This window comes from Rhea americana, unplaced genomic scaffold (genome assembly GCF_003343005.1).
Source record: "Rhea americana isolate MKP2758 unplaced genomic scaffold, rheAme1 scaffold_71, whole genome shotgun sequence".
NCBI classification, from domain to species: domain Eukaryota; kingdom Metazoa; phylum Chordata; class Aves; order Rheiformes; family Rheidae; genus Rhea; species Rhea americana.
The window spans coordinates 3,029,850-3,052,187 of NW_028186879.1; the positions used below are offsets into that span (position 1 = coordinate 3,029,850).

A 22,338-nucleotide genomic window follows, 5' to 3' on the forward strand; every position below is an offset into this window, starting at 1 on the left:
GCTGCTTTGACCACTAAGCACTGGGCTTCTTTTGGAACTACCTATCATAGCCCCAACATCTTGCTCCTGAATGAGAATTGTCAAGTGTGAGTTTATAATGTTGTATGTGAAGTCAGGATATTTATTCTCATTACCTTACATTTCAGTGTGGATTCATTTGGATTTCATTTGCCATTTTACTGTCTCTTCACTCAACATCACAAGGCCTTCTGAAATTGCTCAACTGGTCCTAATTCTTGCTCCTTTTGTAACATATTATCATAGGATTTACTAACCTCTGCACATCCACTTTTCCAGCCATTTCTACGACAGTATAAGTCATGTACACTGCGAGATCCATGTTATGTGAATAGGTCTCAGCATGGATTTGTTTCAGACCTCCAGTGATAATATGTTCAGCTCTTGTAGCAAGGAACATATTCCCACTTTTTTTTTTCTTATTTTTTAGCCATTTGTTTACCCATTCAACCCTTCTACTTGTGTCACAGCTGCCCAGTTCCTTAAACTTCTGGTTAGCGAACCTGTTGAAAATCTTTTGGAAAGCTGAGCAACCTATAATCAATTAGATCACCTTTATTCACATATTTTTCAATGTGCAGGGAAATATGAGGCCAGTGCTCACACACCTGGAGTGAAACTTAAACTGGAATTGCTCAAGACTGTTCTGCATTACCAAAGACATCCAGCTAGATTCTAAACCAATAGTAGACAATTACTTACTTTATCAGGCAACAGCTCTTCTCACTGCTGCTTTGACATCATGAGACATACTTCAGAAGTTTAAGAATTCAATTTTTCTGATTTCCTTGAGCATTTTTTTACTTCTTGGGGTACAACAAAAAACTTGATGTCAAAAAGTTGCTTATATAACTATTATCTTTTTGTGAGGTGTATCAAAGAACAGCAATTACATTTGACATTGCTAAAGGCTGACAGAACACAAAGAAGCTTTTATTTCAGAATGCAATTTTCTGAGAATTAAAGAACAAGTATCAAAGTAGTACCAGTATTGAAATGAAGGTTGAAAACTGTCATCTTTTGACTGGGAGATTATTTTAAAAGTATTAAAGACTAGTCAGACATCCCTAAGTCAAATGAGAGAGAGAGAGAGAGAGAGAAAATAAAACTTTAAATGCTCAGGGTTATATGGCATAGGTGCACACTGAAATATGAAAACGGAAACAAGAAATCTGTTTAGAAAGAGACAGCTTGCAGTTTACAGAAAAGTAGAAAAGGCTATTAAAATAAACAAAAGTCCATACGAATGAAATATTTTCTGTTATTAATAAAAAAAAATGCGACTTTATTCAGGTAAAGTAAATTTAGCTATTCCATGAACCAGTGCTGGAAATCCTGAAATCTACTTTGGCAATCTATATGCGATGATTTAGTCAGACATCATTCTTTTAGTAAACAAACTTGTGGATGACTTGCATGGGTTTGTATCCTAAAGATAAAAGACTATAGCTATCCAAACATCTAGATTGTGTCATCCAGCTTGATTTCAGGGGAAAACAGAAGAAAAACAAAACCGTAAGAAAAAAGTATAGCTTTATCAGGCTTGTGGATAGTTCTGTTCTCGCAAAGTTGTTTAAAAGTCTTGATAAAGAAAAACAGAAGGAAATTTAAAAACAGTATTTCAAGATGTAAAACAGCATCTAAATATTCCTGAAGAGTGAGAGGCTCTATACTTTCATCAAGAGAATCTGGCAGGTTTTTAAACTTTAGGCTCTTAATTTCTTGTTGGTTGTATCATAATAAAATCTCTAATTTCAGTGTACATTTCTTTTTCATGACACCTTTTCTCCTACTGTTCAGAATTTTCTCGTATATCTGATGAAAAAAATATTATTCACCAGTATCTTTACTTCTTTGAAATGTGCTGTCCTTATGCACATTCCTACTGTGTGCAAACCCTCTTGTGTTTTGGGGTCAGGACAGGTGTGGGTGTCAGAAGCATTTAATTTGGATACTTTTTGCCTCATCAGAAATTTTAGAGCACCTTACCTTATGCCATGAAATGCAACAATAACAATGGCAGTAATTGTTATAGGATTTTCAATTCCTTTTAAACCAGGTTTCCTAACAACAGAAATTCCATAGGTTAGATAAAGAAAGGCTAGGCTCTGGGGAAATCTGTTCTGTCACATAAATGCAGCCTCAGTCCTGCATGCCCCTTCAACAAAGGAGTTAGCAAAAATGTGAATGGAGTTGAAGATAGCCCTTCTGTGAATATTTAGGATTAATGTATACTTCAGCAATTCTGCTGATGCGATTTGAACACTAATGGGATGCACCCAGAGTCAAGATGACAGACTGCTTTGGGAGTTCTGACGCACCTTTTATCTATTTGGATAGTATCCGCATGTGGCAGTGCCTTTTTGATTTCATGGTAACAGAAACTGTTGGGGGAATTCATCAAAAGGGTCTAGGTTTTCTAAAAGTTGGAGGACAGGGTCCTTGAGTGCACCCATAAGGTTGGGACAGAGAACAAACAGCTTTCTAATGCAGGTGGAGTTCCAACACAGCTCTGGAACTTTGAAAGGATCCTGAGAAAACCCTGATCAGGGAAAACTACCAGATACAAAGCATGAGATGTAACAGAGCTTGGACTCCTCTAACTCATTCTGACACAGATGATAACTGTAGCTAAATAATTATCATTTCTAGGTGTCACAGACCTCTGTTTTAGCTACAGTTAATTAATATTATTTGCCTTGAACCCAAATGTAATAGTACTAAAATATTCTAAGCAACAACAGTATGCAAGTGTTTTGTACCGTGCTGACAACACAGCCAGACACAACATGTAGACAACTTTATATGAAGTATGTAAGCAATGCGACCACCAAAGGGGCAAATGAAGATGTGCTTAGCCATATACAGGAGGCCTTCAAGTAACAAAATGCTGCCAAAGAATGAGATGAACACACAATAAGTGTCTACAAACAGGCAGGACAGGCTGTCACAAACACAAGAAGGATGACTGGCAAGATAAAGAAAAATAAGGTAAGTAGTATTAGCAGCAGGTAAGAGCCCTTCCTCCCTTTTTTGAGGGGGTTCAAATAGTACAAAAAACAACCAGCACGATGATGAAAGCCARAAGACAAGCCTGCTTCAGTTCTAGTTTCTTTCATCAAAGAGCTCTCAAKCCTGATCACCTTGACTAAGACCATCAAAGGCCCTAGCAATCAGTGCTAATTGTATGGCATCCTCTCCACGGTTTTATATATTCACAGCTAATCTARAATATGATTGTTATAGACAAATATTTTTGTATATGCAGTGATAATACTGTAGGAAGTAAMCATTAGCACAAAGTGCGGTTGTTAATGAATAAATTTAGCAAAATCTTGCTTTAATGTTTAAGGACTTGCCTGATTTGCCAGTCTAACAGACACTTCCTCCAATCACAGCCATCACTGTGCATAAATTACATATAAATTACATATAAATTGTGTATAAATTTTATTGTGTATATACATGATCTGTAATTCATATACCTGTATAAAGTTACACAAAGACAGCTGTAATAGTAACTAAGGACATAGTCTCAGAGGAGTCCCGAATTAGTAAGTCTGAATCTCAGCAGGCCCACATTTTCTTTAGCCTTCCTTTTCCTACCAGTCTACTTACAGAAGTGTTGCCTGTTGTCCTCCACATGCCTCWCTTAGATCTCCCACTTCCTATCAATTTTTCTAGCCTGTCAAAGAGGTGGAGAGTTCACGATATACACTTTTTTTCCAAGTYATGGCATTAAAATCAAATTCAGTAATTTCCAATAAAAAATAACCCCTATTCTATTCTGAAAAAAAAAAAAGAAAAAGGAATTTCAGACCTATAGCCCGATTTATTTTGGATTTATAGCCAYAGGACTACATATTTCTATTTTATAGTAATCATCTCACAACACACCAAGTAATAATTTATTTTAAAGACCTCCTGAACTATGCACCACAGGTCATATTTAGCACTGAAAAATACCTCCCAAAAGATATTCCCAATCAAAAGCATCCTTGGAGAAGGGGGGGAAAAAAAGCAGAAAAAATGAGCCCTCATTATGAGATAGTATCTTTTTTCTGTCTATTCTATATTTGCATACACAAAGTTCAACGTTGTAAAACATATTTTCTTTCTTACAATAAGCTGTTTATTTAGCCTGCAGAAGATAAATCACAATTCTATGTGATATTCATACATTAATCTTTCAAGAACTTTAGAAAATGTAAAGCATAAATACAACCTAAATTCCTAATTAAAAAAATCCTGAAAACAGACTACCAAAGTACATTAATATAAAAATATATATATTCAGATGATTGTGACCTGTAATTTTTCAGGCTGACAGTTTGGACATATGATGCATTTGCAAAGGTCAGCTATCTTCTTCTCAGAAGGATGTCTCCCAAAGCACGTAACCAGTCTTTGACAACTACTAATATTTATTTTGTCCATTACCACCTATATATTTATCCTACACTAAATTATTCTCACAATACTTTAAATAAGTGTGATATATTTCAAGAATATTAATATTTCAAACATCTAATTTTAATAAATACATATATTTGTTACACAACTAACTTTCACAGATTTCAGCAATGGAATTTGTCCTTTTACCTATGCAATACATGGGACTTAGCATCTACTTTTATAGATATTTGAAAAAGGTGCCCATTCATTAGCACTGTCTGGGTATAATCCATTTAATATTTAGCCTTCTACCAGGTACTCTTTCCAAAGCACCTTCAGCATTGGGCTACAGGCTGAAATAACTGTATTGGCAACAGCAGGACAACCCACTAGTTCCTTCTTTTCTCAAGATCCTTGGGACAGAAGACAAGAACTAACACCTCTGGGGTGCCTGTGCACTCCCAGTCAACTGACTGCCAAAGGCCCAGACAGCCCGCTTCCTCTCACGTGACAACACATCCRATCTCCTGCTACAGGAGAGGCTATAAGAATCCAGGAAAAGATAAAGGCTGGAACTAGACAGCTATCATAGAATAACTGTAGCCTTTCCCTAATATTGTCCCAATAAAATCTTGGAAAAAGAGGAGATAAACTTTTTTCTATTATTTTTGACGGCACCAGCTCGCTCCCTGCTTGAGCAGCATATACGAAAGTCCAGGGTGAATGTGTAGTGAGCTTAATATTTCACTGGAAGTGGGAGGAGTGGAAGGGAGAAAGGGAAAATAAGTCTTTTTAATTTATTGTCTCTAACATTTTACTTACAGCTTTGTAGAGATGCAAGCAGGAAAAATTTATCCTGAGAGGTTTGGTAAATGTTCTCCCCTTGGCYAGAAAGGTTACAGTAACCTTGGTTTATCACTTTTAAAGGAAAAGAAAAATACGTTTTTGTTCAGTGAAAATATCTGAACTGCTTGCTAGGATTGCTCTTGATTAGTAATTACACACAAGGTCAAACTGCTTTGACACTAAGCATTTTGATAAGACACTTGCATGTTTAAGCTGCAACAACACTGTGACCTTAATGTTGTTATCAATGCAGTTTGATGTAAATGTGGAAGTGTTGTGCACAGCCAGAAAATATTACATGCCAAAATGCATCAATAAGTCTAGTTGAGCAGTAAATACGTAAACAATGTATAAAAAGGTAGGTATTAGGGATGTAGCTCTGGGTAACCATTTCCTCAGAAAAAGTTACGATATATCACTGTTCCATTCTGACATAGTTTTCTAAGGTTAAACATGGTAATAGTCAGAAGTTGCAATAGAAAGCATCTTCTTCCAGTTAACAAAAAAYGTTGACTCTGCCACCTGTCTGCCAAAGTAGAGTAGTTTCTTCTTACATTTTCAGCATGGCTGGCCAAGGGAAGAAAAACTTCAGTAAAAGTTAAGAGAGATTATAGTGCAACAACATGCAAATCYAATTATCTAACACATCTAAGTAACATCTGCTGCCAGTGAACAGAGGACTACATGGCAGGGAAAGTGTTTCCTGTCAGTAAATAAGATCTGTCCAGCTGGAAAGTTGGGGCTTATTTAACCTGTTTACAAAAATTAGAACATTATGATTTTAAGATCAGACACATAACATAGCATTACTTTTTCATAACATATAACCAAGGTATTCCATGCATTACATCAAATTATGTTAGATTTGTTATTAATATGTAAATACCAATATTCTGAGATAACAGGCATGCCATCTAATAGTATCTTACTTGAGTAACTACTTCTATAGACCAAAATGAAATATTCAAGAACAGTAAGCCACCAGAAGCACAGCTTTAGTTATATTTATTTAATTCTGGGAAGAATCACTACTGAGCAGAATGTTCTCTTACCTGTAARTGAAAACAAAGTCAGTCTCTTAATGGGTCAGATCACTGTTCAGAAATGATGAGAAGACCTATATAAAATTTAGAACTATGAAACTAACTGAACTAAACCTCATGGTTTCTTAAAATAGCTGTGACCAGAAAGGATATCTATTAATTTCCTTTTCAATAGCTATAATATATATTCTTCAGTAAGTCACTGCTCAAAGAAACCCCAAAAAAMCTTACAAAATGTTCTATTTCTATCTTTTTTTTCAAAACTAAGTTGGACTAACGTCCTGAAACTGCTTGGTGAGAAATATTCATACAGACTAAGCTGGAGAAGATGGGAAATCTGCAGCGGTAAAGCATAAGCAGCTGCAGATAATGGGAGATAGGGTAAGATATGGAGAAATAAGCAGGAATATAAAAAAAGGAAAGCTAAGCAGTTACATGGAAAGGCACACTTCCATACCCAMTCTAAAATTTAACTCAGAATTCTCAAATTTTAAAGTGTTTTGTAGGATAACAAGCTGAYAGTATATACATTGAAAATTATGTTTCTGTGTACTGGTAATAAGAGATACATAGTGTAGAGGACAAATGGCTAATACTATCATTATCTCCATCCCTCAAGTTATACAGTAYTGTATTGGATAGCTATGGATGATGGCTGGTGATAAGTTACATGAGGAGACAATACAGTAACACTTAAAATTGTTATTATTTAGTTTGAAAATTAGTGAATAAAAAATTATATAAAATAACAGAAAAAATCAAAGGCAATGGCAGTAGTTTATCATCACATGAGCAACACTTATTCAAACGTTTAGCCCTGAAGTAAGAGCATTAAAAAAATACCATCGGAAAGGGGTCAGATATTCAGAATTTTACAGGGAATAGAAGGGAAGCGTATGTTACTATTGAGAATTTGAAGTTTATGGAAATTTTCACTCCTCTCAAGAATTTAAGGAGTTGTTTAATTAAAAGAGTAGGGGTAGAGTTTGAATGAGAAACTTGTTTATTTACATTTTATGATGATTAGAGTCTATTCTTCAGAGTTCAATACTACTTCTAAAAATAGAAAAACCACTTAYAAATTTGAAAGCTGCAGAGAATTATCTTGCCTGATGTGACTGCAAGGCAAGCAAGAGAGGGCCAGATACAGGCAGAAAAAGACACTTAAGGTTCATAAGGGGTTAAACAGGTTTAGGTTTAATAAAGGATTTACACTACAAGYTGAATGGGGAGCCCTGGGAACCGCAAGGAGGAGTCACTAATGGGAGGCTGCTGGAAGCATGAGCTGGACACCCAAGTGGGACTCAAACCTGCTTGTAAGGGCTCCTTAAATCTCCTAGAACTATTTGCTTCTCTCAGMTGTGCTAACCTTGAGCAGCTACCACCTAGGAAGCAGCTGACATTGTTGACAAAACAAAATGCATGCCTGGCCCTGATGGGAATTTGGTCAGTGTGTAGTTTCACAGATCTTCTGCAGGTGTTCTCACCRCACCTGGATACAAGTCAACACAGACCACTGAAACTGCAATCTCTGTATTAACTTGCAGTAGCACCAGAATCGCTTCAGTTCAGTGTTTGACTGGACAGTGAATATTGTAAAAATCTATTACTTTGAAACGGAAGTTATTATTTTGCTGAGTTTCTAAAATTGAGATCACCCGTGTCTATGTACACCAAAACCCTTATTTTCCTTGGACACAAAGGCATTTCAACTACTTCCATTTAAAATTTTTCCATTGTATTAGCTTCCAGAGCTATTTGTAACATTTAGAAGTGTGCTAAATGYCATTTTTACAGGGATTCATTACCTATTAAATATCTGATCCCTATGGTTTATGAAGCATTATTATCAAATCCTAAACATAAGGCAGTAAAAAAAAAAAAAAAAAAAAAAAAAAAAACTTTCCCATTTCAGCTGCTCTACTACCAGCTCAAGCTCTAGTTTCAGAATCTTACTGAAGTCTTCACAACAACCCAAGCATTATATGGTACAAGCCAGTTCTCAAATTTAAAGTAGTCATCAGCACAGATAAATAATACATAAAAGTTTATTGGCAGATACAAAGATTTCCTCATTGAAGATAYAGATGAAAAAGCATCATTTATGTATTTAATACTAGACAAGTTTATATTTTAAACTAACAGTAGGAAAAAGCATGCCAATATCTCTTTTAGAATAATGGTCATATTAATAAACTATTCAACCAGACGAACAAAATAAATGGATTTATTTTTTCAAAGTTACTCGAAGTCATGGCAATGTTTCCAAATATTATGAGAATCAAGCAACTGCTATTTGATTTCTGTTGCAGACAATTGAAAAGGCATCTTGTTAACTACAATCAACTTCAGTCAATCCACTTATTGTCAGCTGTGTATTTTCTTTTTTCACAGGTCTGCAGAATTAAAATAACCATAATATTCTTACTGATGTTTTTAGCAAACATATTGCTTTCATATGATCATTGTCTTTGTAGAATAGTGTAGAATGGGTCAGAATTAAGAAAGAAAAGGTTACTTATCCCTTAAATACATACTCTTCTGCTGCAGTACATACAAGTTTTCTGTTTTTAGCATTCATGCATTGAGAAAGGACAATCTGGCACCTCTGAATCAGTGATGTTGACTGGGGCGACATAAGTATTTCATGCATTTCCAGAATTTCAGTGATATCACTGAGCAAGGCCACCCGGATCCATTTTTTTTTTAAACAATAAAATTTACAATTCCAAACTTACAATTCCAAACTTACAAGATGGCAAGTGGAAAAAAGGGGGGRAAAAAGCCAAGACAGGGAATATATTTATCCTTATATACATAAATAATTTTTACAACGCTTCTGCAAAAAATCATAGCTCTTATTTATAATACCAACAATTTCTTATTGCTTCAATTCGGATACATATGCATATTTTTTTTGTTGAAAATTTTTAAGAACCACCACTTTGGCTTTGTAAAATTGGAGTGGGATTCAATTACACAATTGTAACTAGTGCCATTTTAGGTGCCCTAGAGTATCTAAGGCATCAACATAGAGCTGATAAAAAAAAAAAATTGGAGGCTCCTGTCCTTCTGCAGCAGCAACCACATGCCAGATAGGACACCAAAAGGCATCTGCAACAGTCCAGATACCAATGCTCATGCAGCTGAATTAGGTTTGTCTAYTTTAAAAGGTAGAACATTTTTCTAAATTTTTGATCAGCTCCAAACAAAGTATAATATTTAGCAATACATGTACTGACATGTATGCTGTTGCTTTGGTCAGCAAAAAGAAAATTAACAGAAGAGTATTTCTCAGAAACCACACTGCTATGGATCAAGCCCAGAGTCTGTGCATGATGACCGTTGGCAATGATATCACATTTGCGATTTTAATTAGTCTCAGTAGGCTGAAATACTATTGGAAAATAACAATTAATAGGAATAATTTTGTCTGTGCCACACCAACATCAGCAGAGGCACACCTTGATATTTAAGATGAAGTTTCAGCAAGTTCTTCATGTCTATGAAAAATATGCATATAGGAGACATCAAAAAAAACATAGTTTCCTTAACTCTAATAATTAATACTAGTAAGATTATTGCAACTGRTAATAGACAAGAAAAACTGATAGCAGCTCAACCCGCCAAGATAAATTCAGGTTCCAAAAAGAGTCTTCTGTCAGATAATAAACTTGTCTCRACTTTTTAGAGCTTTTTGCCATAAGAATGAAAATAGAATTGCCAGAACAAATGAATGAATTGTAAATATAGCTGTGARGTAAGCTTGTAGTGAATTAATTACAAAACTGTATTCCACTGGCTCCACCAGATATTCCGAAAGTTCAGAGCTGCATTAAACTGAAAACAGAATTTTGTACGCAGCCATATATGCAATTTTAGTTTCTTCTGTTCATTAGGATTCTCTGCACACTGCACAGACTCTTTCAGCAAGTCTATGCTCATCATTTACACAATGACATGGAAGTTGCAGTATTCATGGTAAAGAGACTGATCCTGTGTCAGACATTATACCTGAAAATGATAGTTTAAAAAAAAAAAAAACAATAAAACCTAATGATGGATGAGAAGCAGATTACGTAGATGGCCTCAGATCTTCGATATTTGCATGAGCAGTTGATTTCTGGATAGACATGGACCTTGARGTAAGCCTGCCAGCAAAGAGTGGAAACAGTAAATATTTTTGCTGGAAACATGGGCTAGAAAAATGAGAAACATTTTCTGCACTTGTGCACCCGCTTAATGATTGGGCTAAAGAAAATACATGAATCAGCATGCATGTCCAAAAACTAAGTATTTGGCAATATACAGACTTCAATCAGTTTTGCATTCATCATGGATAAAAGTTTGGCATGCTCAAAGCCTTATCTGTAGATGCCAAATACACAAGCAGCCTGAGACAAGAATTAACTGGCATACTTAGGCATGCTTGCATTTTYTCTTGGAATGGCAGACTGAACGGACTTGTTATTAGCATACTTTTGGACTCAGCTGAGCACACAATAACAATAGCTGCTGGTTACTGCCTGAACTGTCTACAAATTAACCCATCATTAAAAAAAAAAAATCCTGGACACAGAGCTAGAAGTAAGTTACCATCACTTATATGTACTCACAAATGTTCTCAAAAATTGAGCAAGTGTTGTGTAAGAGACATTCCGTAGTGACAGTGACAATTCCCTCAATAAGTGTTAGACACTTTCTGTGTCTTAGACATATAACCACAAGAAAAGATAATCTGCAACTGAGAACAGTTTACCAATYGTTTAGCTGTAACGATAAGATAACAGAGGTAGAGAGCACCATCTTTATCTTAAAGGTAGGGAGGGATGTTCTACTTTAATATAGCTATTTCATTCATCTCAGACTTAAGATTAGCCTTCACTTCTGGGTATAAGAAAGCAATGAGTGTGAAAATTCCCTTATGATGTATAGAGATTTCCTTTATTGCTCAAAAACTAGTATTTCAAAAAGTTAAATCTCTTCTTAATCTCATGAAAAGTCTCCCTAAGTACGGATTAGAAAGGCAGATGCAAGGTGGACAAAGAGCATAATCAGACATATATCATAATTATACAATATTAAGAACCCAGCAATCCATGTTGATGGTACTCAGACACTGCAAAAGAAGTATAATGAGTTCTTCCCAAATAGCAGATCTGATGAGACTGCTATTTTGCTCTCAGCCATCAGACAAATTTGCTGTTTGGAAGATAGCACAGGCTAACAAAAAGAAGGGAAAAATAATATTTTTTCCCCTCCATAAATTCAAGCCTTTTCCTTGAAGACCTGTTATCTTCATGGCAGCTCAGAGTAAAGTTGACTTTTCTTTTGCAAAGTTCAAATTTTCAGTAACCTCAAGCTGCTATAAGCTTAAATGTAGCATGGTAAATATTAACATCAAACCAGCTACAGTCCTTAAAGTGAACCACCTTCAACTGCATTTTCGGTTTCTTTACGTATGCCCTTGTATTTAAAAATCAAGACAGACTTCTGCAATATTATAGACTACATGGGCTTCAAAGCAATGTCCAGTTGCATCAAGAACTGAATCACATCTACAGTGTTTATCTCAGTACTGATTTTTAGCAATTGGAAAGTCATGCTTGACATCTTGAGTAAATTGTCTGCAAGACTGCTGTAAAGGTTATACTTGGCTAAAATCTCCCTGTAATTCCTTATCCTTCAAAAAGCAGTGATAAGTCCCCAACACTGAGCTTTCTGGACTTTCTTGGTGGTATTTAAACCAACTACTACCATAATTTAATGTAATGACTGCTGTGTTTTAGTTCAAAGGAGTAATAAGTGATTCAGACCATCTCAGTTCTGTGCTGCAACTTTTTTCCCCCCACTGACCGAATGAGAGCCAGCCTTGAATGTTCTTGAATTAAAACACTGTATTTGACATGAAAATTTAATTTGACTCCAATAGTAGACTATCTTAATACATTCCTTTGAGAGATACAAGTTCATCTCCATTTACAGCTGAACAAGGCATACACAGCATATAGCAGAACATAAAAGTGGTAAAATATCAAGTTACTATCTTGTTTTTGATAAAGTAGGTGCTTCTGGAAGGCAAAAGTAGTAAAAAACACGGCAGGAACAGACTGTTTCTACCACTGATATGTTCTTCCACCTCTCTGCACTCAGACTGAGAGATTTTCTAGGCCAGAATGCCTGTTCTCTGTAATGTCCTAYTGCAGTGAATTTGACAGTAACATTACTCAGCAATAAAATAAAATATTAAATAATTAAGCTGAATGATTCCACAGAATTAGATGTGGTAAGTAATGATCCCATCTTCATCTTTTTCCATGCCACTCAATGTCATTGGCTTGTATCATACTACCATTAGCACTGCTTTCACAAGCCTAAGAGCTCTAATGTGCCTGATCATCTGTTACACATAAGCAGAGCATCTCTTTGACATGTTTTCTGTCTTTTCCTGAATGGTTTACAAAAATTATTATAYCTTTAAGACAGAAGAACTGTAACTGCATACAACTTTCCATATTAGCAGAAGCTCACCCATTTCTTCAATGATGTAAGAGTATTTTTTATTCTGCTCCTACTACTACTATTACTTCCTAATATCCCACTCACTTTTCAGATTATCAGTGAACAGTGAACTACCATTTTCAGAAAGTTATATTCAATAATTTCAGTATTTTATCTAGATTAGTAATAGCTACTTGAGAACCCAACACTATTCAAAGAGAGATGACTGAGGGCAAGGACCAAGGCAAAGACCCTCTGAGAACTTAGCATTTATTGAGAACAGAAGTTCTAAATAAGTGTCCAGTAAGTAATACTGCTATTTTAGTTGTGACTAATCTTGATTCATTTATTCTTATTTAACAAACCTTCTCAGCTTCCTACTCACTATCTTCTTCAAATAATTTATGAATTCATTTAGCATAGCGGAGCATGTTCCAGTACCTCTAATCCCAACACCTCACTGGTATTCTGCCTGATTTGTGAAAAGAAAAAAAAAATGTTTATTCCTACCTGCTCTTGTCAGCTTTTAAGTATTTAGTTACCTTAAGAGAATCTTCCCTCCTTCAGCTCAGATTATTTTAGAGTTTTTGGTATGAACTATTTTAAAAACTTTAGGATATTTGTTCTCTCACATTTTTCCTGCATTTCAGGAGATAAAACACAAAGAATCACCTCCTATGACAGTATTCCAGAATTGTTTATGCCACTCTATATGCCAACAGTTAGGTGGACATGCTGAAACTTTTGACAGATAGTATAGGACTAATCATGAGCACCCACTTATTGCTAGCAAAATAGACCACAATCAGATTTGGTACAAGCAACTTGGAAAGCCTGCTCCCTCTGAATTTTAAAGCAGCTCTTTAAAAGCATATACTAATTGAAAATATGATGGATGAGGAAGAAAAAAGCAGCAAGAATCAAGAACATTCTTTGGAGAAGAACTTTAAACAGAAAAAGTTGAAGCAAGAAAGGAGGACAACATAACAAAAGGTTCTCAGTGAGGAATTTGTGTCTACAAATACCTGTTAGAATGAATTGATCTTAGTGGGAGCTAAACATCCTAGTCAAACTCTACTAGGGTGCAGAGGAGGAAGTAGTGCACGACGTCCAGAAAAAAAAAATCTGAGCTTTCACGATCAATATAGCATCAAGTAGAAGTTCTTGCATTTTTCTTTTCCTCAGACTCAAAAAGCTGTCACTGTATTCTGACTGTTCTATTAAAAAAAATCTTACCTATTATAGAATAGCTGGAACAAAGATGCCCATTACACTTTCTGCTGAAGCTGGGCACAAGGTTAAGTAGAATGTGAATTTTATAAAAGCARCAAATGATTCATAGATAACTGTGAGGTAGATTTGCTACCCCCAGTTAAAAGGGGAATTTCCCACAAAACATGTATTTTTCACTGATGAATTATTTATTAATATGACTAAATAGTCTTGAAAGGAACAACAAGACTCTTTCAGCAGAATGTCAGAAACAYTCATCAGAACTTTTCAATTATTTAGAAAACTGAATGCTGAAGCCAAAGTCTCAAGTGTTCTGTGAAAACCAGGTACATTTTAGGATTTCAATCGTTAAATTAGTTCCTACATAGGCTGTGTGAAATGATCCCTATAGCTGGTGTCATTCTTAAGAATGGAAATCATATTCATCATCTTTCTTCCTCATAACTAAGGCTTTTCTGTAGACTATTCTTTACCAAAAGTTAGACGATGGAAATATGCTATTTTTTTTTTCTTTTATCTGGGACAAACTGCTACAGAAACTAACCTTTCTTTTTCTTTTTTTAATTTTCATCTGCATTTTAAATATTTTAATACTTTTTTCAAAACAACAGGATCCCATATTCAATGAATTATGAGTTTTCAGTACAATCACTCTTGGGAACAGAGGGAAACTTCAACTTCAAATAACTCATTCCACTTGTAAACAGATGTTTTTCTAGCCTTTATTAGACTTTCTTCTTTGTTTATAACTTTAAAATCTCCTTTTATAAAGAAATAGCTTGACTGCAGACATTAGTTCTAAATATTTTCCAACTGGCTGATCTGCAATTCCTTCTATGGGTGGAATATGCAATATATGTGACAAAATACGATATTTCCATTTTGGCAAAAATAGTTAGAAGAAATAAAATCCTGCTAGGTGGAGGGAAAAAAAACTAATCAAAAATCTAGGCTAGTAGGTGGGTTTTTGTTTGTTTTGTCTTTCAGACACAAGTTTAAATTCTTGGAGAAGATAGTGCCTCTACAAAATTCCACACTGATACTCAAGAGTTGTCAGTATTGGAGATGCACAATGCTACTGGTCATGCTTGTTGCTGAGAGTAAATTGTGCCCTCCAGATACTTTGGCTTTTCATTTCTACTGCTTGTCCTAGATGCAGTGTTCAGCACTTTCCAAAGAGATGTAGGCATCTGAATAAACTGTTTTAAAGAAACACTTTTTTGCTTCAAGGACAGAGGGGGAACACCTCAATTTTTTTAAGGCTTACAAGATACCAGAGACCCTTTTGAATCTTCCCTGTGGACACAGTAGAAAGTGGGCATTCCATCAACTCTATCATCTACCTTGACAATAGGATCTACAGGTCAGACTCAGCAGCTTACCTCAGAGAAGGTGTTTAATCAGATCTCTTAATGGCAGGTTGCACATCTTTTCTTTTCTTTTCTTTTCTTTTCTTTTCTTTTCTACTAGACCATTTCTGGATACTGGGAGATGTGAAGTTGCTTTCAGGAATCTTGAGCCTTGTACTTGGGCACAAAAAAACAATTACTGTACAAGTTTTTGCCCCTGGTTTGCACCAATATAAATTCTACAATGTCCCCGACCAGAGAAGTGCTGACTTCTTTGACGAATTAGGATTGCTTGAGAAGGGTCCTTGAAACTAGACTAGGGCAGAAGACTGGAAAGTAACAGAGGCTGAGTGGGTCAAAAACCCATGTGCCATTCTAGGTCCATGAATGAGACMGATCATCCAAGCAGACTCAATAAGATGACTCTTTGCACTTTAGAAAAGAAGATGGCTCAGACTAGTGCYAAGACACAGCAAACAGTTTTCTAAAAGGTGAACATTCTAAGCAGGAGAAGGCTTAAGAGCCCAGTGTCATCTTAAATAAGGAGGAAGGAGTGGCATGYGTATCACAAGCAGGCCAATGAAGTAACTGCATACTCATACAGACCCGATCCAACACAGAGCCAAGATATTTTTGTATCTCAAGGGCAGCTGACACAACTGTAGAGAAGAATGACACCAAGATAGCTGGAGCCACTCTGAGGCAAATTAGTACTGACATATAGGTAAGCAGGTAAGATTTTAGATGTGGCCAGTAGTAGTATGGTGGAAGACCCTGTAAAAATATCTGGATGAGACTACGCTTAGGAGGCAAGCACAATATCAAAACTCAAAAAGGCAAGGAAAGTAACTAAACACAAAGGAAAGCARTGGAACATTTTGCCTTAATGTTGTAGTCAAGGGGACTCAAATAGCCGCAGGTGCTCTAAGCAGAATAAAGAGGGCTAAAGTCCATGCCCTATGAATACTGCTMGAGGAACTATTCCAACCACAGAAAGAAAGGCATAAGCATACATACTCTYAGGATATTCAGACGACTTCTTGAAAAATAACCAAAGAAACTATTTATCATCTTTACTAGTATACTAGTATATTTTTTCTTGTTCTGTTTGCTATTCTTAACAAATTGTTTAAATTTATACCTTCAAAGTTCAATTCATTGTTCAACTCATCAATTCACTTATTACCCTCACCTGTAATAATTGTTTAAGGCTGTGTCCATACTCTTTTCAAGGCTGGTTGCAATCTTCTTTCTCAAATGGTTTGGAGAGGAGGAAGGGGAGGCAAGGAAGATACAGCAAGATATACTTAGTCAGATGTTTCCATTTTAATTCTCTCTTCTAGCTGTTTGATTCAAATGTTTACAGGTTTGTGAAACTGGCCCCTTAAAATACCAAATGCAGCGTAAACGCATACAAAAAAAAAACCATACAAAATCAGGGAGCTTGAAAATCCGAAAGCAAAAATCTTCACATAAACCATCACAGCCTGAAGAGGTATTATGTCCTAAAATCAAGCCAGGAAAACAGTATTATACTATGACCTTTCACATCCTAGCATTATTCACAAATGATTTTGCAAATTAGTTTACAATCTCTCATTGACTAAGAAACTACACTTTAGAAAAAGAACTAAATACTAATTCAAAGAATTTTTTATTTATGCATGTTTTTCTTTTGTATATATTTTATAGTTTTCTTAATCCTGATTTCCTTTTTTTTCCCCTCAATTGTACAGTTAAAAAAGAGTATCTAAATTTCTACAGCAAAGAGAAACATATTTTTATTGGTGATTTTTATGGTAATGAGCAATCTATTTCACTATATACAAATCCAAATTCCACAGATCATCCTTAGCAAACAAATAGAAGCTGTCTCTCCAGATTTATACAGTCAAGATATTATGAAGTTTGTAATAATACTGGTCATCAGAAGCAGTGAATGTTTAATGCACAACCATAAGTAATTTATTTGGATGTTTTTGCATGATTTATGTATGCTGCAGTTTATAAAACCAATTCTTCAATTTCAAAACCTAGTATCGGTTATGTGGTTTAGATCAACATCAACATTGACAACTATTTTAATTTGGAATGTCACTTTGTCTCTCTTCCCTTAAGTAGAAAGAGCTAATTGGATGTTCACTATTGCTCTGTTAAACTTCCACATATTAGCAGAAAGAGGGTAAATTTAACATTGAATTTAGAACAAAGACAATTTGTTAACAGATTTTAGATTGCTAAGGTATTTCAAGGACATAGACCCATAAAAGAGAACTAGATTTTAATACTATTTGTAGTTTTCCTCAAATGTCTTCATAAATGTGCACAACTGTTTTCCTTGAATAACCTTCACAAGTTATCGTATGAAACACAGTAGTTAATGAAGCAGCTCATTAATTTGGCAAATTATTCTCCATTATTTGCTGACTAGAATAAGTAATTATCAGAAGCTAAAAATTAAAACCAGCACTCATATTACTCTRATAATTTTCATTAAGTTTGTGGACAGCATTTTAATTTCAAATGGTATATAYGATATGATTGCGAGGTACATTACTCAGGAGTATTTTGACCTAATGTTCAGGAAAGGGTACCTCATTCCTCAATGAATACTTATCACAGTAAAGAGAATTTCTAAACTAGAAGCCTTAAGAATAAATACTTTCTTTCCTTGAAAACTGCAATGCTTTATAACAAAAACCTACACAACAGGAATTCATACTACTACTCCTTTGAGTTCTGCCATAGTTGGTAACAAAAAATAATACCCATACTTATACCTTCATCTACAGACATAATCTCCTTTATTTAACAGAAGTTTTGTATTGACTTTACTTTGAGAACAGGTTTAAATACCATATTTGGAGAATCATTATAACCAATTCATTGACAAAGGGCAAAACTTTTTCAAGTGGGGCTCCTCAGCAATCTGTCCTGTTAAATAATATTGTTTCCATAACTTAGATGATAGCATATACGTGTTAAATCTATGATACTAGCATGATACTAGCTCAAGAAGACTCAAGTAGTCAGACAGTAGACAAGATKAGAATTCAGAATAATTACGTAAAATTGAAGATAATATCTAGTAGGTTAAGATGAAATCAAGAACATAAATACAAAGTTTAGCTAAGAATAATCAACTGAGAAAATATAGAATGAGTACAAAGAATATGTAGCTGTTCTTCAGAATGGTATTGTGCTGGTTAGAATAACCAAGAGCTAAATGTGATCAACAAGAGTACTCTTTTTAACAAAAGACAACACATCGGATTTATAGCTAAAAAGTACCGCCTTAAAATACAGGCTAATCTTTCCACTTCAGCTATTGGTAGGGCTGCAGCTTTATTTTTTTTTAGGGGGTACTCTGCCAAAATAATATGGAACAACTGGAAGGCTTTCAGCAGAAACCAATAACTACCACAGGTCCAGAAAAGATGACCTAAAGGGAAAATAAAAGGTATTAGAACTTTTTTTGGTTGAGAGAAGACTGAGCAGAGATATAATAGAGGACAGAGAAACACCCAAAATGGTTGTGCAAAGTGAAAGGTTGCTCTGTTGTCCCCAGGAATAGTACTTGTTTCTGACCACCAAAAGAATTTTTTCCCCAAAGCTAGCAACACAATCCCTTATGTTCACTTTCTACGGATCTGTAGTATGTACACGTCAGCGCCTGGGTGTTAAGCTTGTAACCAAGACAGAGTTTTCTCTAGCCTGTATTCCATTTCATACTATTATATTTACAGAAACAATGCATTAAGTTAACCAGTTTCACTTTGATTCACCTAGTCCCACCACACCAGACAGGTTTTAACAAGAAGAAAAAAAATTATATTCTCACTCAAGAGAAGGCTTCAAGAAAAGATTTTAGAGTATAGTAGTATAATGTCTGGAAATAGAACCACAAGCAAAAAAAATTACAAAATGCAACCACAGTCTTCAGTTAAAAGCATTAATTAAAGATATTGAAGATACTGTCTAGAAGATTAAGACAACTTCAAGAAGGTAAATACAAGGTTAAAAGTAAATGCCAGGAATATCTTTACCCCAAATCCTTAAAGTATGTATTATCTTCAGAAACCGTTAACTTAYTATCTATGGAAAATCTGTGGCCACAGCACCCTTAATTCTTAACTTCCTTATTTTCTTTCCCTTTCACCAAACTTCCCACACTTCCACGGCATTTTTTATGTCTCCCTTTTTTCAGCTGGCCTAATTCCTAGAGTATTTTCATTGTTTAAGTTTCCACATACTGTTTCCACATATTCTGCATACAAGAATATTTGTTAAATATARAGTTAGGTTTAAGCTCATGACTTCTAACATAATGTCAGCTTTTGATAGCAAGAACTACATACAAATGATTTGGACGTGTTATCAGAAGAGAGAGCTTATTAGCAGACAAAGCATTTTGCTTCAGTGTGTCACAAATGGCAAAATTCTATATTCTACCTCTAGGTAGGTTAAGTGCTACTGTGCCAACACTGTACTTTTGCAAGTTTAACTGAAATAATGATATGAATAAAATTACTTAAACAATTATTTATAGGGCTAGGCACTAAGTCCATAGGTATCCAGACATAAACCTGTAATGAATATCTTAAATTATGATACCCTGTGTCTCTGTATTATTTCTTATCTTACCTCTTAGTTGCATCGTAACAGTCATTTTACAAGTGATACATTCATTTTCACACAAACATATTGAAAAGTTTGTCTCTGTTAACAGTTTAGAATGATACCTTCTTCTAATACCTTACAAATGCTTGCTGCAAGTTTTCTCTGTCATGCTGTCAAGAAAAATGTTAATCTACCTTCTCAAGGAAGTAAAAAATACAGAACATTTTACAACGGAAAAACTGTTGCAAATATTCAGTAAGTTCTGCCACTTACATGAAAGCTCAGAGAGACTATATTTGAAGTTGACAAAAAAATCCAACAAAACACATACAAAGGTGGAAAGCATTTCAAGTTTTACACATGCCATTACTTCAGCCCTCTGTCAGCTTAATGCCATTTAAAAGTCCATATAAACAATTAACATAAAAACAGAACACACCTAAATTCTTCCCAAAACTGCAGCAAGTYATTAACTTTGATGGACCTTCTCAGGGGCAAAACTGTGTTTTTATTAACAAAAGTTTCCTAATCTGAAAGTCATCAGAAGTGTAGTGTTTTATCTACGTCCATCAATCAGTAATCCTAGGTATTACCTGCAGTAATGGATTTACGTTGCTTAATCTATCTTATTTTTGTGGGCTCCCTTACACTTTATTCCAAAATTGTGATACTATTTAACAACAACAACAACAAMACTACACATGCTTTTCCAATCTAAAAATGTATCAAGCTTGATTTTATAATTCTTCTTTTGGCATTTGTAACAAACACTGTGGCATCATGTTGGTATTTGAGAATTTGGAAGTGAAGCATTCCTAACTGCACCTGATACACTTCTAAAGGGTAGATTCTCTCAGATTTCACCAGCGGAAACGGCAGCAGAACAGGCTCTATGAGGGAGACCTCCCCTTTTGCAGACCTCACCTGTGTGAGGTGACCCAAACCTTTCCACTCTTAGGGCATTTTGCAACGTGTGTGTCTTGGTCTGGACTGGTCAGGAAATAAGCTTTTGAGGGTGTAGAATTTTTTTGCCTTAAGGTGGTTCAATGTTGGTTTTGCAGTTTGTAGCAAAGATACCTAGAACCTTTGTGGGGCACTCTTCTCACTTTTTCTTTCTTAAATGACTTCAGGACAGCAAAGTATATATTAATAATAATAATGTCTTATTGTCCTCGATGTAAACTATAAGCAAAGGGAAACAACTTAAGAAGTGAAACGGAGATGTGAAACGCTTSAAGTGGCATTTAGTCTCCAACACTGCTAACAACAACTCACGTATTTTATTAACTTTACACTGAATCTACAATTGTCACTTTAAAAAGCCCCCGGTAAAATGCGATGAAAAAAAAAAAAAAGTGGTAGTGTATTTCTAATCGTGTCATACAGCACAACGAACTCGCTTAAGTCTCAGGTGTGCTACTACGTATTTTTTTTGGTGGTTTCTCTCTTTTTTTTTTTGATATCTAAACTGGCACAGGGAGGCAAGCAAGTTCCGCGGACCACTCAGCCGCGGCTGCCGAGGCGGGCAGCGCCGTCCCCCCACACCGAGAGCCGCCTGCCGCGCGGGAGAAAGGCGGCGAAGCGCCTAGGCGCGAAGCGAGCTGCGGGCGCCGCGGAGGGCGGCGGCTCCCCAGCGCCGCGCCGAGCCCCTGGACGGCGAGGGGAGGCTGCCGAGGTCCGCAGCGAAGCCGGGGCCGCCCGCTCCGCCCTCCCCCCGCCCCGAACAACTTTCCGGGCGACACTGCCCCCCTCCTGCCCAGGGCCGCGTCCCCCTTCATGCCCGAGGGGCTGGCGGACCCTCATCCAGCTTCCTCCCCGCAGGCGGCGCCTCCGTCCCCCCGTCCTGGCGGGCGCCGCTCCCGCCGCCTCGYCTGTGCCGCCGCCGGCAGGCAGGGAGAGAGGGAGGGAGAGGAAGAGGCCGAGCAGGAGGCGGGAGACGATCCGTCCGCCCGGCGCCGCCGCCGCGGGGACACGCAGCGGCCGAAGAGGAGAGGGGGAAGCCCCCGGCGCGGTGCCATGCGGCTGCCGGGGCCCGCCCCGCTTCCCGCCCCACGGCCGCGCGGGGCGGGGGGAGGGAGGCCCCGCTCCGCCCCGCGGCAACAGGCGCCCGGCGCGGCCCCGCCCAGCGCCCCCGGCGGCGGCTTCGCGGCTGCGACGCCGTGAGGGGAGCTGCGGGCCTCGCCACCCCCGTCCTCCGCGCCCTCGCCCAAGTTGCGCCCTCTCTGCGCGGCTTTCCGCGGTCCCCCTGGCGCCGGCGGCCGGCGAGGGCAGGGAGCAGGCGGCGCCTCTCGGGGGTGGCGGGAAGGGGGGCGCCCGCCGCCGCTGCGCGCAAA

General features: G+C 36.9%; 1 protein-coding gene and 1 long non-coding RNA gene across 4 annotated transcripts in view; both read right to left on the reverse strand.

Moving 5' to 3' along the window:
• Positions 1-22,029, reverse strand: part of SGCG (sarcoglycan gamma) — a 139,511-nt gene extending 117,482 nt beyond the window's left edge. For all 3 annotated transcript variants that reach the window (XM_085321808.1, XM_085321806.1, XM_085321807.1), the window contains exon 1: positions 21,734-22,029. The gene's annotated coding sequence lies outside the window, so the exon portion shown is untranslated. The remainder of the gene's footprint in view (positions 1-21,733) is intronic.
• Positions 8,659-16,900, reverse strand: LOC146586153 (uncharacterized). The gene is made up of 3 exons (XR_014897854.1): positions 16,578-16,900; positions 15,419-15,562; positions 8,659-10,453 (listed from the first exon to the last, which is right to left on the reverse strand). It is a non-coding gene; the product is annotated as an uncharacterized LOC146586153 (long non-coding RNA).
• Positions 22,030-22,338: the final 309 nt, after the last annotated feature.